General features: G+C 34.6%; 1 pseudogene; it reads right to left on the reverse strand.

Moving 5' to 3' along the window:
• LOC126007287 (tudor domain-containing protein 6-like) overlaps positions 1–14,174 on the reverse strand; it is a 115,540-nt pseudogene that overhangs the window by 95,192 nt on the left and 6,174 nt on the right.

Raw genomic sequence — 14,174 nt, forward strand, 5'->3', positions numbered from 1 at the left:
TATGGGACACCGGGATTCGAACCAACCACCTTTGGTCCTGGATCGGCTGCTTGCAAGGCAAACACCGCTGTGCTATCTCTCCGGGCCCCGTATAATGGACCTTTTGATCAGCTAACTTTTCATAGATGTGTGAAATGGATTCTTTATATTTTTTTAAGAAAAAATTCAAATGTATTACAACAGGAAAATAAATGCTTTTAATGTGAAAAGCTCCATGGTCAAGTTTGAAAACAAAACAAAACAAAAAAAAAAAACTTCACAGAAAGCTCAAACATATGATAGAGTTTTGATAATATTACTAACTCTTAAATATAATAAATAAAATGAGCTGGAGAGATAATATAGCAGATAGGGCACAATTGTCTTGCATGCAGCAGATCTGGTATTTAATCACCAGCACCCCCATATAGACTTCCGAGCACTAGTAAAAGTTACTCTTTTTTTAAAAATAAAATAAAATTTTAATTGAATCATTATGAGGTTTCCCATCATCAATATTACCCTGTTACAAAGTTGTTCATGATTGAGTTTCAGTCATGCAATATCTAATGCTGATCCCTTCACCAATGCACATTGTGTGCCATCAATGTCCACAATTTCCCTCTTGCACCCCCCCCCCCGCCTGCCTCTGTGGCAGAAAAATATTTCTTTTCTCTCTTTCTCTCTCACTCTCTCTCCTCTCTTCATTGTTTTCTTTTTTGACACTGTGGTTTGCAATATTGTCACTGAAGGGGTATCATGCATATCACTTTACCTCCTCTCAGCACTCAGTTCTTGTTTGGTGAGATCATTTCCAACTATCACAGTAGTCCTTTCTCTGCCCTGACTGTACTTGCCCACAATTTGTAGCAAGCTGCCTACCATGGTCTGGCCCTCCTGGCCCTCATTTTCATTGTCTTTGAGTATAATTACCATACTCTCTTTTTGGATATATATACATATATATACATGTCTATGTATATGTACAACAAATTATTATGATCATTCTGTCATAATGACATACTACTACATATATATTAAAATGACCAAATTCAAGAACACTAATAACACTAGATAATGGCAAGAATATGGAGCAACAAATACTATTATTCATTGATGATGAGAATACAAATGGTACACTTTTTAGAAGATAGTTTGGTGATTTTTTTTTATAAAACTAGAAACCAGAGATAATAGAAGGGTTAAGGTGTTTGTCTTTCATACAGCCAACCCTTGTTTAGATCCTCAGAATTGCATATGGTCTGTGGAATTCCACCACTCTGCACAGCGAGGTGTGGCTTAAACCCTTCAAAAAATTCAACCAAATATACTCTTTCTATATGATCTTGACCCTTAGTATTTTCACCCAAAGGAGTGAAAATGTATCTCGAAGTAAAAACCTGCATAAATATGTTTGTAGTATTGTATTCATAATTATGAAAATTTGGAAGCAACTAATAATTCCTTCAGTATGTGGATTAATTAAATGCACATGTACACACATATAAATACAATGCACTTACACAATAAAATATTATAAGCACTAAAACTTAACTCCCTTAATTTTCTTTCTTAATGAAGAAAACAATACATATCATTTTTTCATTTTTCATTGTTTAAATTAATTTAATTTTATTAAAACCATTGTGATTTACAAACTCATTCATAGTTGGATTTCATATGAACAATGAATCAGGGCTAGTCTCACTACCAGTATTGACCTCCCTCACCAATATTCCCAGAGTGCATCCCATACCCATTACCCCCTATCCTCTCAATATAACAGGCCCATTTTGAGTTTAGATTGTTAAATTTGTGGTCTTTTGATTCCATTATTGACTTTGGCTTAAATATTTAGTCCTGTCCTTTTTTAAAACTGACAGTGCCCCTGAGACTACTTGGTCCTTGGCCCCCATACTTTCATATTTGTGTTTCTCTTCCTCTACTCAGTTTCTTTCCTTCTCTTGCTATACTCTGGGGCCAAGGGTGTTTGAGACAACTTCCATTTAGACCACTGCATAAAATGTATATCATTAAATGAGAGGAGTCCACCTGAAAAGACTACGAATTCAAATATATGATATTCTGAAAAGTCAAAACCATAAAGACAGTGACATATTTTAGACATATTTAGACATATTTTAGGCTTGGGAATTTAGGAGTGTGGATGAAAAGGAAAAACTGTACTTTTAGGGCAGGGAAACTGGTCCTATGCTACTATAGTAAAGGCTATATATCATTATACATTCTCCAGACCCACAGACTATACATGAAGAGAAACCTAAAGTAAACTATGAGGGATTACGTCAAATAGAGTCATCAACTATAACAGATATGGAAACCATGAAGGCAGTATTCTGTGGGAAATTTCTGTAGTTTCTTCTCGAGTTTTCCGTGAGCTTGAAATGCTCTAGAAATCTTATTTTTAAAATAAAACAAAACCAGAAAAGCAAACAAAGGATGTCGTGGAATAGATTGCCTTCTGAAGAAACAGGAAGAGGGAACACAGAGACTACCCGAAATTTTTGAATCCCCCAGTACCTCTCTTCATCTACAGACAAGAATCCTCTTGGTAAAATCCTGTTAATTCCCCCCTTTTTTTGCTTTATCTTTTTTTTATGAGTATACCCAGCATGTTACGGCCCACAAGATGAGCGATTAGGGAGGTGTCAAGTGGAGAGATGCTGCCAAGCCTTGCAAATGAGTTTGTAGTTAATGCTGCTGACGCCGCCTATGCGGGCGACTTTCCAGATGCTTTCAAAAACAAGAAGGACACTCCTGGAATAATGAGCTTTTAACCTTGCAGCTGGTCATTTATTTTTTTGATTAGAACGTGCCACTGTCTCAACTTCCAGGTGGCTAGTCACTGTAGGCAATAATGGTCTCTTGTTTACCGGTGTCCAAGCCGTGCTGTTTTGCCGGCTCATTATAGAATCCTGCCTCTGAGTGCCAAACATTAATCACTTCTGATCCGTCTCTCTTTGTTGTGCTAGAGAAAACCATATAATACTGAAGATGCTAAAAGCAAAGATTGTGTGTGTGCATATCTGTGTGTGTGTTTAAGGACGCAAACTTGGAATTAGGGAACTTCAAAACGCGGAGTAAACCTATCCAACAAATGTGTATTCCCCTATAAAATAAAGCATGAGAAAACCCAGGTACAAACTATTCTTTAGAAATGCTTTATTTTAGTCAATAGAGCCTTAAGAGTCACTAACTCCAACTTACAGCATTCATTTATTGCATCTATAATTTACTTCTATTCCTCCACCACCCGCTCCCATATGAACTTGAATAAAATCAGGGAATTGAGTAAAATCCCCAGTAGCATATACTTTCAGAATCAGGTAAAATCCCTTTATTATTATAGATTCTGAATAATTGTTTTATTTTCTTGATGAGAGAAAGCCATGATTGCTAAGCTACAGTGGTATACAATATGGTAAATCAGCTTAATGATGTGTGAAAAAGCAATATTAAGGGGAAAAGGTTTGTTTCCCTAGCTTCAAAGGGGGAAAGAGAAAAAAAAACCAATTCTGGGTGCTTCAGGGAAACTGAAAAATCTATACCACAGAGTTCTAGGATTTCTTTTCCTTCAAAGCCTTAAAACAACATGAGAAAACTGAAGTATCTTGGACAAAAGGCAAGCTCATGAATAACCCACTGGGAGTGAGAGCTTAGCTTTTTTATTTACACATTATATTCAGAAGTTAAAAATTTAAAAGCCACCAAGAAACTAACCTTGATCTGAAGGGTGGAAGAAGAGTACTCTTTTTCTGTAACAACATGATATCCCAGTGTTCATTGCAGTTGTCATAACAACTGATTTTAAATAAAATTTGTATTATTCATCAAATATTGGCATCCAAAACACAGTGCCATCTAAAAATTATTCGCTTAAAGATTGACTTGTATAGCTAAGGAACAGTAAAATAATAAAATTCTACATCATGGCAGAGAATTGCTAGTTAAAGAAGAAAGGGTTCCTAAATTACTGTCCTAATTTTATCTTTAATTTCCCTCTTTGAGTATTTTTCCCCACATGGGTCAGAAGTGGATGAAGATGCTCTAGACACCAAGAAAATGGTTTAATTTATGGTCAACACCTAATGGAACCCCTCAGTAACAGCAATTAAGGTTTGCTTTGGAGAAAATCCTTTATTTTTCCCCAAAGATATTCCCATACCTTTTCTCTGAAGAAATTGTGTTTCAAAAATCTTCATTATATAGGTTATTAAAATCATTATATAAGTGATCATTAAAATCTTTATTTATAGAAGATTTTTTAAATATTAGAATTATTATATAGGCTATTATTAAAAAGATTATTGTATCAATATTATGAAAAACCTTAAAATAAGTTTATAAATTTGTGATTATTGACATGGAAAATAGTCAATGTGCAAAGCTGTATAGTAGTAAAACAGAAGTGCCCTTCCCACTTTAGATACCTTTCAAAGGTAAACCTGGCACTAGGTTTTATGCATATTTGAGAATGTATATTTATTTTACTCCTTTCTTCCAAATCCTTACAATATTATGCATCCTATTCTGTACCAAGTTCATTTCCTTGAACATATCCTGGAGACTATTTCAGATCAATGCAACACAGAGAAAACTACTTTATTTTTATTTTTTGTGACTATACAACTACATTCCCACTGGCTGCTATTTAGATTATTTCAAGTACTTAGCCCCTATAAATAGTGCTATAATAGAGCCATTTTTCTTTTGTCTTTCTTTTTATTCTGATCTTCTAATAAGCCCCCCGTTTTTTCTTATTAATTTCAACTTTCTAATTTGCCACATTCTTGCTCAACGGCTTCATGTACCAGCAAGACTAAACTTGCACACCTCTGCCTTAATTTATAAAGTTTTTCATCAATTACAAAATTCATTACACACAAAACTTCATTACATAGAGTCCTCTACATTTTTTAGCCAAACCTTCTACCATTTCACACCAAAAAGAAAATTCATGCTAAAATAAATTTGTTTCAGAAGTTTCTAGCTTGCTCTTTGTATCCTTATGTTTAATCTTCCTAGGATTTGTTGAACATGTCAGAAGTAATGTTAGAATCAACTCTCTTTTAGTTCCAATTCTGAACCATCCAGGGAAGCCATATCTAACTGCCTATTTTGACAAAATTTTATCTGCTGATCACTGATGAGACTCAGCCTAGACCCCAGAAGCCCTTCTACTTTCACATGTCTCACATCCCAGAAACCAACCCCTGAGGTGTTTATACAAGGTGGGAATTGACCTTTTGTTGATGTTTGCCTCATGACATCTTGACTAAATCTCAGGTATTGTTTTGCTATGGTCTCTAAAATTGAGACCTGCATAGCCTGCAACTATGCTAACACCTGGCATCTAAAAGAACACCCAGCCAAAAGTCATCCCACTCAAGAGCCTTCTGGTTCTTGCTCCACTATTCTGCTCTGAGATATTTTGGCAAACACATTAACAAAGATATTCAAATTGTGAACTTTATCTGTCCTTTTTCAAATATCTAACATTATTGTGTAACAGAATTGAAGAGAGGAGCACATACTTCAAAATGTTGGGGTTTTAATTTTATAACTGGTACTAGTTATGCATTGTGCTCAAGGATATATTTGACTCTGATAAAATACACCAAGTTTAAGTATGGAGACCTTTAATCAACACAATTTGAAATGAATATTGAGCCTGATCCTTCCATATCTCTACCAGCACTCACCAGAAAAAGAGGAAGTTTCTCTTTCAAGTGAAAGGAGTCATTCTTTTTTTTTCTCTTTATTTAAACATCTTGATTACACAAATGATTGCGATTAGGTTTCAGTCATGTAAAGAACACCCCCTTCACCAGTGCAACATTCCCACCACCAATGTCCCAAATCTCCCTCCATCCTACCCCATCCCCACCTGTACTCTAAATAGGCTTTCCAGTTCCCTCATTCATTCATATGATTATGGTAGTTCTCTGTGTAGTTATTTCTATAGCTGCACTCACCACTCTTTGTGGTGAGTTTCATGAAGTGAGCTGGAAGTTCCACCCTCCTCTCATTGCCTCTGAGGATTGTTGCAAAAATGACTTTTATTTTTCTTAAAACCCATAGATGAGTGAGACTATTCTGCATCTCTCTCTCTCCCTCTGACTTATTTCACTCAGCATGATAGATTCCATGTACATCCATGTATAGGAAAATTTCATGACTTCATCTCTCCTGATGGCTGCATAATATTCCATTGTGTATATGTACCATAATTTCTTTAGCCATTCGTCTGTTGAAGGGCATCTTGGTTGTTTCCAGAGCCTGGCTATTGTGAATAGTGCTGCAATAAATATAGGTGTGAGGAAGGGGTTTTTGTATTGTATTCTTGTGTTCTTAGGGTATATCCCTAGGAGTGGATTAGCTGGGTCGAATGGGAGCTCAATTTCCAGATTTTGGAGGAATATCTATATCGCTTTCCATAGAGGTTGGACTAGATGGAAGGAGTCATTCTTATAGGCAAATGGATGAACTATGTGTCATAATGAAAATAATGAGTGACCTTTGTTTTAAAGTCTTCCCACATGGGATCAGTTGTTAGATTTGTATCCTTCTGCTAGGCACTACCTAAAGAAAATAACTATTAAAATACAAACATCTCTCTTGTAAGAACAGCAGTCCATTTATATAAAGAAAAATTCTCTATACATTTATATTTAGCAGTTGCTACTCTATTCAAGAATATTTAAATAGACATTTAAGAAAAATAGATGTGCCCTTGTAGAAATAGGCTGTTATAGAAAAGAATATTAATCATATACTTCTATGTGAAAAAATATTACTAATAAATGCTATAACACAATCTCATTTTTATAAATGAAACAAAGTAAATGCAAAGCCATCCTTATACCTCCTCAAACTGAAAAAAATAGGCTCCATGATATAGTGCTAATATTGAAAACTAGAATGCATGGTTTTTAAATCTTCTTTTTAAAATTTTATAAACATTTATTTCTATAATAAAATGCCTACTTATAAAATAATTACATATCATGTATTATATATTTAGTTGTATATTATATATGTAATTGCATGTATCTTTTTGGTGTCAAAGGTTTCCATTTCTAGATGCTTCTAGGTTTAATTAAAGCACAATCTCAGTGGATATAAGCATTTAAGGTGAAGCAAAATAATAAATAAGTGGAATTTGAAAGGAAGAAAGATGCAGTGTGCAAATACTTTCTCTCCTTATAGCTAAATCTGTAATCTAAAAAAATTTTTCACTTTGCCAAATGAGTTTCAGGATAGGAAGAGTGAGCAAAACAGCCCCTGGGATACTTGGAGACATTTGCCTTCTTCCTAAGAATATCCAAGAAGGTAATAAAATAGGAGAAAAATGGCCATTGTGTCTTGACAGACTAGCAGAAACTTCTTCAGTTATGGGACTGTATATAGGGGTTTCTGGATAACAAACAAACAAAAAAAGGCAAACAGTCTCTGAGAAACAATATGAAGGGGAAAGATTTAGATTAAGTCAATCATTTAAAATTGATTACTTATGAAATGAATTTACCATATTGCATCTATATTAAATATTTGTATTTAGATTTCACTTGTATGAAGAAAGACCATATAGGGACCAGAGAGATAGTATAGGACTTACAGCACATGCCTTATATACAGTTGACTCCATTCGATCTCTAGCACTATACACACCATGGGGCATAGCTCTGGAGTGCTCCAAGTACCACATCCTTAGAATTACCAGACTAATTATCAAAGAACTTCTAGGAGGGGTCATTAGGTTTTCTGAAACCACTTGGGAAGCCAATGAAAAAAAACTTGATTTTCAAATTAATTTTAAGTTAATAAACCTAAAATGAAGCATAAGATTTGAAGAAGGCAAAGCACAGTACATTGACTATCAACCTTTCTTGGTAGGTCAGTCTATCCATTCCTTCATCCCTTTCCTGACACACTCTATAAATTTATCCTCTATAAAGAAAACAGAAGTAAATAATAATCTAAAGCTTTGTTTTTCCCAAGAAGGCTAAGATAGTTTTACTTGCCTTAGTTTATATTAAATGACCTACTAGAAAATAAAAATGCAGGCCATTATAGTCTTCCATTTCAAAATCCTGTGTTTGAACAGTATATCATTTGTAATTTCACCAGCAGTATATTTTTAATTTCAAAATTTTTAGTTTAAAAAATGTTTTTATAGGGGCCTTGGAGACAGCTCAAAGGACTAGTATACACTAGCATACACAAAGACTGAATTTAATCCCTGCTACTATATGCTACTCTGAGCACCATAAGGAGCAACTTGAGCACTGTACTTGGCATACCCCCTGAGTACCACGGGCTGTTGCCCAAACTCCCCATTCCCCTGTCCCATAAATGCTTTGTTTCCTTTTTGTCTTCAAATCACCTCAATTTAAATAGCTATATTTCAGTTCCATCTTTAGTTTTTCTCTGTTCAGAAAACATCCCTCTCACTTGTGGTTTATACCTCAATTTCCCATTGATCTTGCACATGATTTAGATGACTTTACTCAATCCCCAATTCCAAGTGCAGGGTACAGATACTTGATGAGAACAAATGCAAACAATGACTTCACTTCCTCGGCCATAGTGATGGAGTCTGTTAAAAAAACATGTGGTAACCATAGCGATGTACAGCGGTAGGGCATTTGCCTTGCATGCAGCTGACCCAGGATGAACCTGGGTTCGATTCCCAGAGTCCCATTTGGTCTCCCAAGCCAGGAGCGATTTCTGAGTGCATAGCCTGGAGTAACATCTGAGTGTCGCTGGGTGTGGCCCAAAAACCAACCAAACAAACAAAAAAGGCTGATATGACCATATGACCATACTAAAATAGTTCCATCAAAAAGTGGGGAGACTTCCTTAAAGAAAGAAGAGACTTCCTTAAATAAACTTCCTTAAAGAAAGAAGACATACATATGACCAATAGGTATATGAAGAAATGCTCTGTATACCTTATCATCAGAGAAATACAGATCAGACAACAATGAGATATCATTTCACTTCAGTGCAATTGACACTTTTCAAAAAGGACAAAAAAACCATCCAGAATATGCATAGATGTGGACTAAAAAGAACCCTCATTCATTGCTAATGGGAATGTCAACTGGTCCAACCTTTTTAAAAATAAAATAATAATAAGGTTGCTTCTCCCAAAACTAAGAATTCAGCAACTCCACTTCATGGAATGAATGCCCACGGGCCCAACAACTCTATTCAGAAAATACAGTTGCATTCCTATATTTATTGCAGCACTATTTACAATAGCCAAAGTCTAAAAACAATCCACGTGTTCAAGAACAAAGGAGTTAATAAACTGTGGTATACACATACACAATGAAATACTAAGTTCTCAGCTATAATAAAAGACAAAACCACGCAGTTTGTTCCTATATGGAAGGATCTGGCTGAGGGAAGTTATTTAAAAGGGCTGATACAAAATAAACTCTCATATGTAGAATATAAAGAGACAGTAAGGGAACAAATAGCCTAAGGCAATAGAGACTAAGATCTGGTTTATAAAATTGAGCTTTCCAAATGGGAATGGGGAGGGAGGGTAGATTGAAGTGGAGGAAACACTAAGGTGGTACTGGAACATTGTATGTATGAAGCCCTGTTGTTAAAAGTTTTGTTAATCATGGTAGATAAAATTTTTATCATTAACTAAAAATTTAATAAAAAAGAGTAGCTAAGGGTTGTAAATCATAATGAATGATAAGAGTTATAAATCATATAAAATAATAAATTACAAATTTATTAAAGTCTATTAGCAGAAACTCTTTGAAGCTATAAATATTTGCAACCAAGTTCCTAAGGGGATCAAGTTCTGATTAGAAGAAACAAAGAGCTTTAAGAATATAGGGTCTTTCTATGACTTGTTCTGAATTTTTTCCATTCTGAACCTATGGGAATTTATAACTAATAATAAAAATAAATAATAAAATAATAATAAATAATAACTAAAAATAAACAATAAAATATTTTCAAAAAGCTAAATACATAATTTGTACATCAGAGCCCCTAATTTTGATCCCAGCACCATATGGTGCTGAGAGAGAGACAGAGATGGAGACAGAGACAGGCAGATACAGAGAGAGAACATATAGTAAATATATTCTGAGTCTGGTTTTATAATGAAAATAAGTGGGAGAAAGAACAGATGTAGGTATTCTACAAAGTTTCTGTGAAAATCTGTTATTATAATAAAATATTAAGCACACTTTTAGAGGATAATATATTATCAATAAATTATTGTTCTTACTAATAAGTTAGGGTAATTATAGTAATATGGAAGAAGTGGATATCCTCAAGTGATTTAGACAACCAAGGTTCTCTAACTGGCTCAAAAAAGCATTAAGTTACTAATGGAAGTCAAGAATGCTGGTCACAGAAAGAAAATATTAGGGAATTAAAGATGAATATGTTGAAATCCACTATTTTCTCTGTGGACAGTACTCATAAGATAATTTGACTTGGATTTAGGACCCTCCTGAGTTTTCACTACCTAGTTTGACCTGGATTAAGATGTTCCCTATAACTCAAGACTTTCAGTGCTAAACTAGAAAAGATCTTTTAATGCTGTATGTATTATTCACCTTAAAGGCCAACCATGCTGCCACAGTCCTGTGAAGGGAAATATCCATAGCCAGAAAAGAGATTATTAAGAAAATATTCAAACTACTCATTAGGAAGAACAATGGTTACAGCACCCCTCCACATATACCACATGCACACTGTAGAGATTCAAAATGCCAAACAGGAATTTTAGAGAAAAATAAAAGTAGTAACAATCTAATTTCTGATTCTATTTAATTCTTAAATGAATAGCAAAAAAATCTAAAACCATTTCTAAAAACTCATATTCCAATTATCAAGTGTTAGATAAAAATGTAATGCAAATACTAAAATTTAAACTGCTAAAAGTGAACACATTCAAAATATTAATAGCAACTCTAAATGATTTATAATGCCCTCTTGGGTATATTTTATGATTTATTGATGTCATTTTAGCTGCTCCATGGGTGACAGAGTCACCTCACAGTGTGTGTGCTCTGGCGAGTTTCTAGATGAGTTATTAAAAAAAAAAAAAAAACCTCCAGATCTTTGCTAGATGCATGTCAAGTTTTAAGTGAAGCTAAAAAAGCAAGATGTTCATTATTTTTTCCATATATCAGAATGTCATGAGATTTAAAAAGAATTTAAATTTTACTATTTCTTGTTTTCTGAACTTTAGCAGGGCCAGAGACTACTTCAGTAGTCACAAATTTCACAACAGCTCTTGTTAATTTATAATGTCAGAACTCATTAATAAGAAATTCTACTTTAGATCTGACCTATTAACTTTCCTGCATCAGTACAACCCTATTTTCTGGAGAAGATATCCAGATTTTTTTGGTAGTTAGCTTTCCTTCTTTGACCTCAATAAAGCTGTTTAATACCTTTTGTCCATCCTACAATATTATTGTCTAGCTCTCAACTTTATAATTTACTTATAGTCTTTCTGAAGGTTTTGTAAATCTACTCTAACCAAAATTTTATTTATCTTTTATTTCTTCCCCACAGTGTTTCTATTTCTTATTAGTTCCTCCTTCTTATGGAATCAAATCAAGTATTGTTTGATGAATGCCCAGGCCTTTCTTCCATAGCTTCTCTGTTGACAACCATATTCTAGGGAATGTCCCACACTCACAAAGTACTTCTACTACCTTTACAAAACCAAACTCTTCAATGTAAGAATGTATCATATGGGGAGTGGAAAGAGGCTTTCTGATGGCATATATACATACATATGTATATATAGAGAGATTTATATATGTTATATATATGATTTGGGGGGCACACCTGGCAGCACTTAGGAGTTACTCCTGGATCTGCACTCAGAAATCATTCCTGGCCAACTTAGGAGACGATATAGTTCGGCCCCAAGCCACATGCAAGACAAATGCCCTACCTGCTGTGCTATGGCCATCTGAAGGCATATTAAACTATACTTTGTTGATAGCTATTTTTCTATTTGAACTAAAATCAAAATCTGTGTATAAGTAATAAACACACACACACAGACCTCATGCCAGTCTTTTCTGTTTGTATTTAAGGGGTACCTTACTTTCTGAACTCTGGTTTAATGTTGCTGACTAATGATCACTGTATTGTTTTTCACCATAGACATAGCAAGTCACTTCTTATTTTATGACATCTGTTTTTCCTCGTTGGTGCTATATAGCACCATAATTACTTGGGTCCCACCCAATTACTCTACGATGTAATATACAAATGCTGTGGCTTAGATTCTAGAAAGCAATTCACCATAGGAACCAAAAGTGAAATAAATGCATTATATATAAAATTCCCAACTTATTTATCTCAGATATCTAGGAGAGATGACAATGACTATGAAAATAAGAGTACATGCCTTTTACTCAATATATTCCTGTTTATTGAGAAAATATAATTGTCTGCCTGTTTATAGATGTCTACTAATACCAGTCCAGGCTAAACAAGGCTCCACCTTTTTTAAAATATAATTTCTTTATTTAAGCACTATGCTTACTATGATTATGATTATTTTGTAATTGGGTTTTAGCCATAAAATGCACATATCTCTTTACCAGTGCAACTTTCCTGCTGCAGATGTCCCAAATTTCCCTCCTCCATTCCCTGCCTGTCTTTGAGACAGGCATTGTATTTCTCTATCATTGTCATGGTAGTTGTTAGTGTATTTATTTCCCTAACTATATTTACCACTCTTTGTGGTAAGCTTATATCATGGCCTGGTCCTTCCAGCCCTCATGTCTATTGTCTCAGGGTACTATTACTACACTGTATTTTATGTTTCTTAAATTCTGCAGATAAGTGAGAATATTTTGTCTGTCTCTATCTGACATGTTTCACTCAGCATGATAGTCTTCCTGGTGCATCCACGAATAGGTAAATGTTATTACTTCAATTTCCTAAAAGCTGCGTAGTTTCCATTGTATAGATGTACCACAGTTTATTTAGCCACTCCTCTGTTGTCAAGCATCTGGGTTGTTCCCAGATTCTGGCTATTGTAAATAGAGCTGCAGTGGACATAGGACTGCAGAGGGCATGTTTGTATTGTGTTTATATGTTCCTAGGGTATATCCCTAGTAGTGGTATTACTGGATCATATGGAACTCAATTTTCAATTTTTTTGAGGAATATTTATATTGTTTTCCAGAAAGGCTGGACTCACCACATCTATACCAGCACTGGTTGTTCCTGTTCTTTGTGATGTGTGCCAGTCTCTGTGGCATGAAATACTATCTCATTGTTGTTTTGATGTGCATCTCCTGGATGACTAGTGATGTGGAACATTTACTTATTTATTTTGATGTGGAACGTTTTTTAATGTGCCTCTTGGCCATCTATATTTCTTCTTTGAGGAAATGTTTGTTCATTTCTTCTTCCCATTTTTCAATGGAGTTAGATTTTTTTTTGTTAAGTTCTGTCATTACCTTGTATATTTTAGGTATTATTAGCCCCTTATCTGATGAGTACTGGGTAAAAAGTTTTCTCCCATTCTGTAGGTGACCTTTTTACCCTAGTCACTATTTCTTTTGAAGTGCAGATGAAGTGCAGAAGCTTCTCACTTTAATGTAGTCCATTTGTTTATCTCTGCTTCCACTTGTTTGGATAGTGGTGTTTGATATTGGGGTATAGTCAGGATTTGATCTTTGGAAGTCTGACTTTCAATTCATATTCTTTACTTTGTCACTATGTCCCTCTAGCCAGGCCATCAAAGGGAAAATTAAAAATAAAAACTATTATTCCATCAGTGCAATCATCTGTAGCATTTGACATGTCACGGTTTTAGGTGGCAAAAACAGCTAGTGGCTCTTGGTATCCTAAAACCTGGCAGTACAGTAAAGTATATATATACATATATATAATTATTTAAAATATAATTTTTTTATTTTTTTATTTAAACACCTTGATTACATACATGATTGTGTTTGGGTTTTAGTCATGTAAAGAACACCACCCATCACCAGTGCAACATTCCCATCACCAATGTCCCAAGTCTCCCTCCTCCCCACCTGACCCCCGCACATGAAGAGGTTACAGAGACAAACAAAAATTCTGTAGAAGTTACTGCTAACAAAGCTATTCTACAAGTAGCATCAAATAACATACATGTCATAAACCTATACTTT

The sequence above is a fragment of the Suncus etruscus genome, chromosome 4 (assembly GCF_024139225.1).
Source record: "Suncus etruscus isolate mSunEtr1 chromosome 4, mSunEtr1.pri.cur, whole genome shotgun sequence".
Lineage (NCBI taxonomy): Eukaryota > Metazoa > Chordata > Mammalia > Eulipotyphla > Soricidae > Suncus > Suncus etruscus.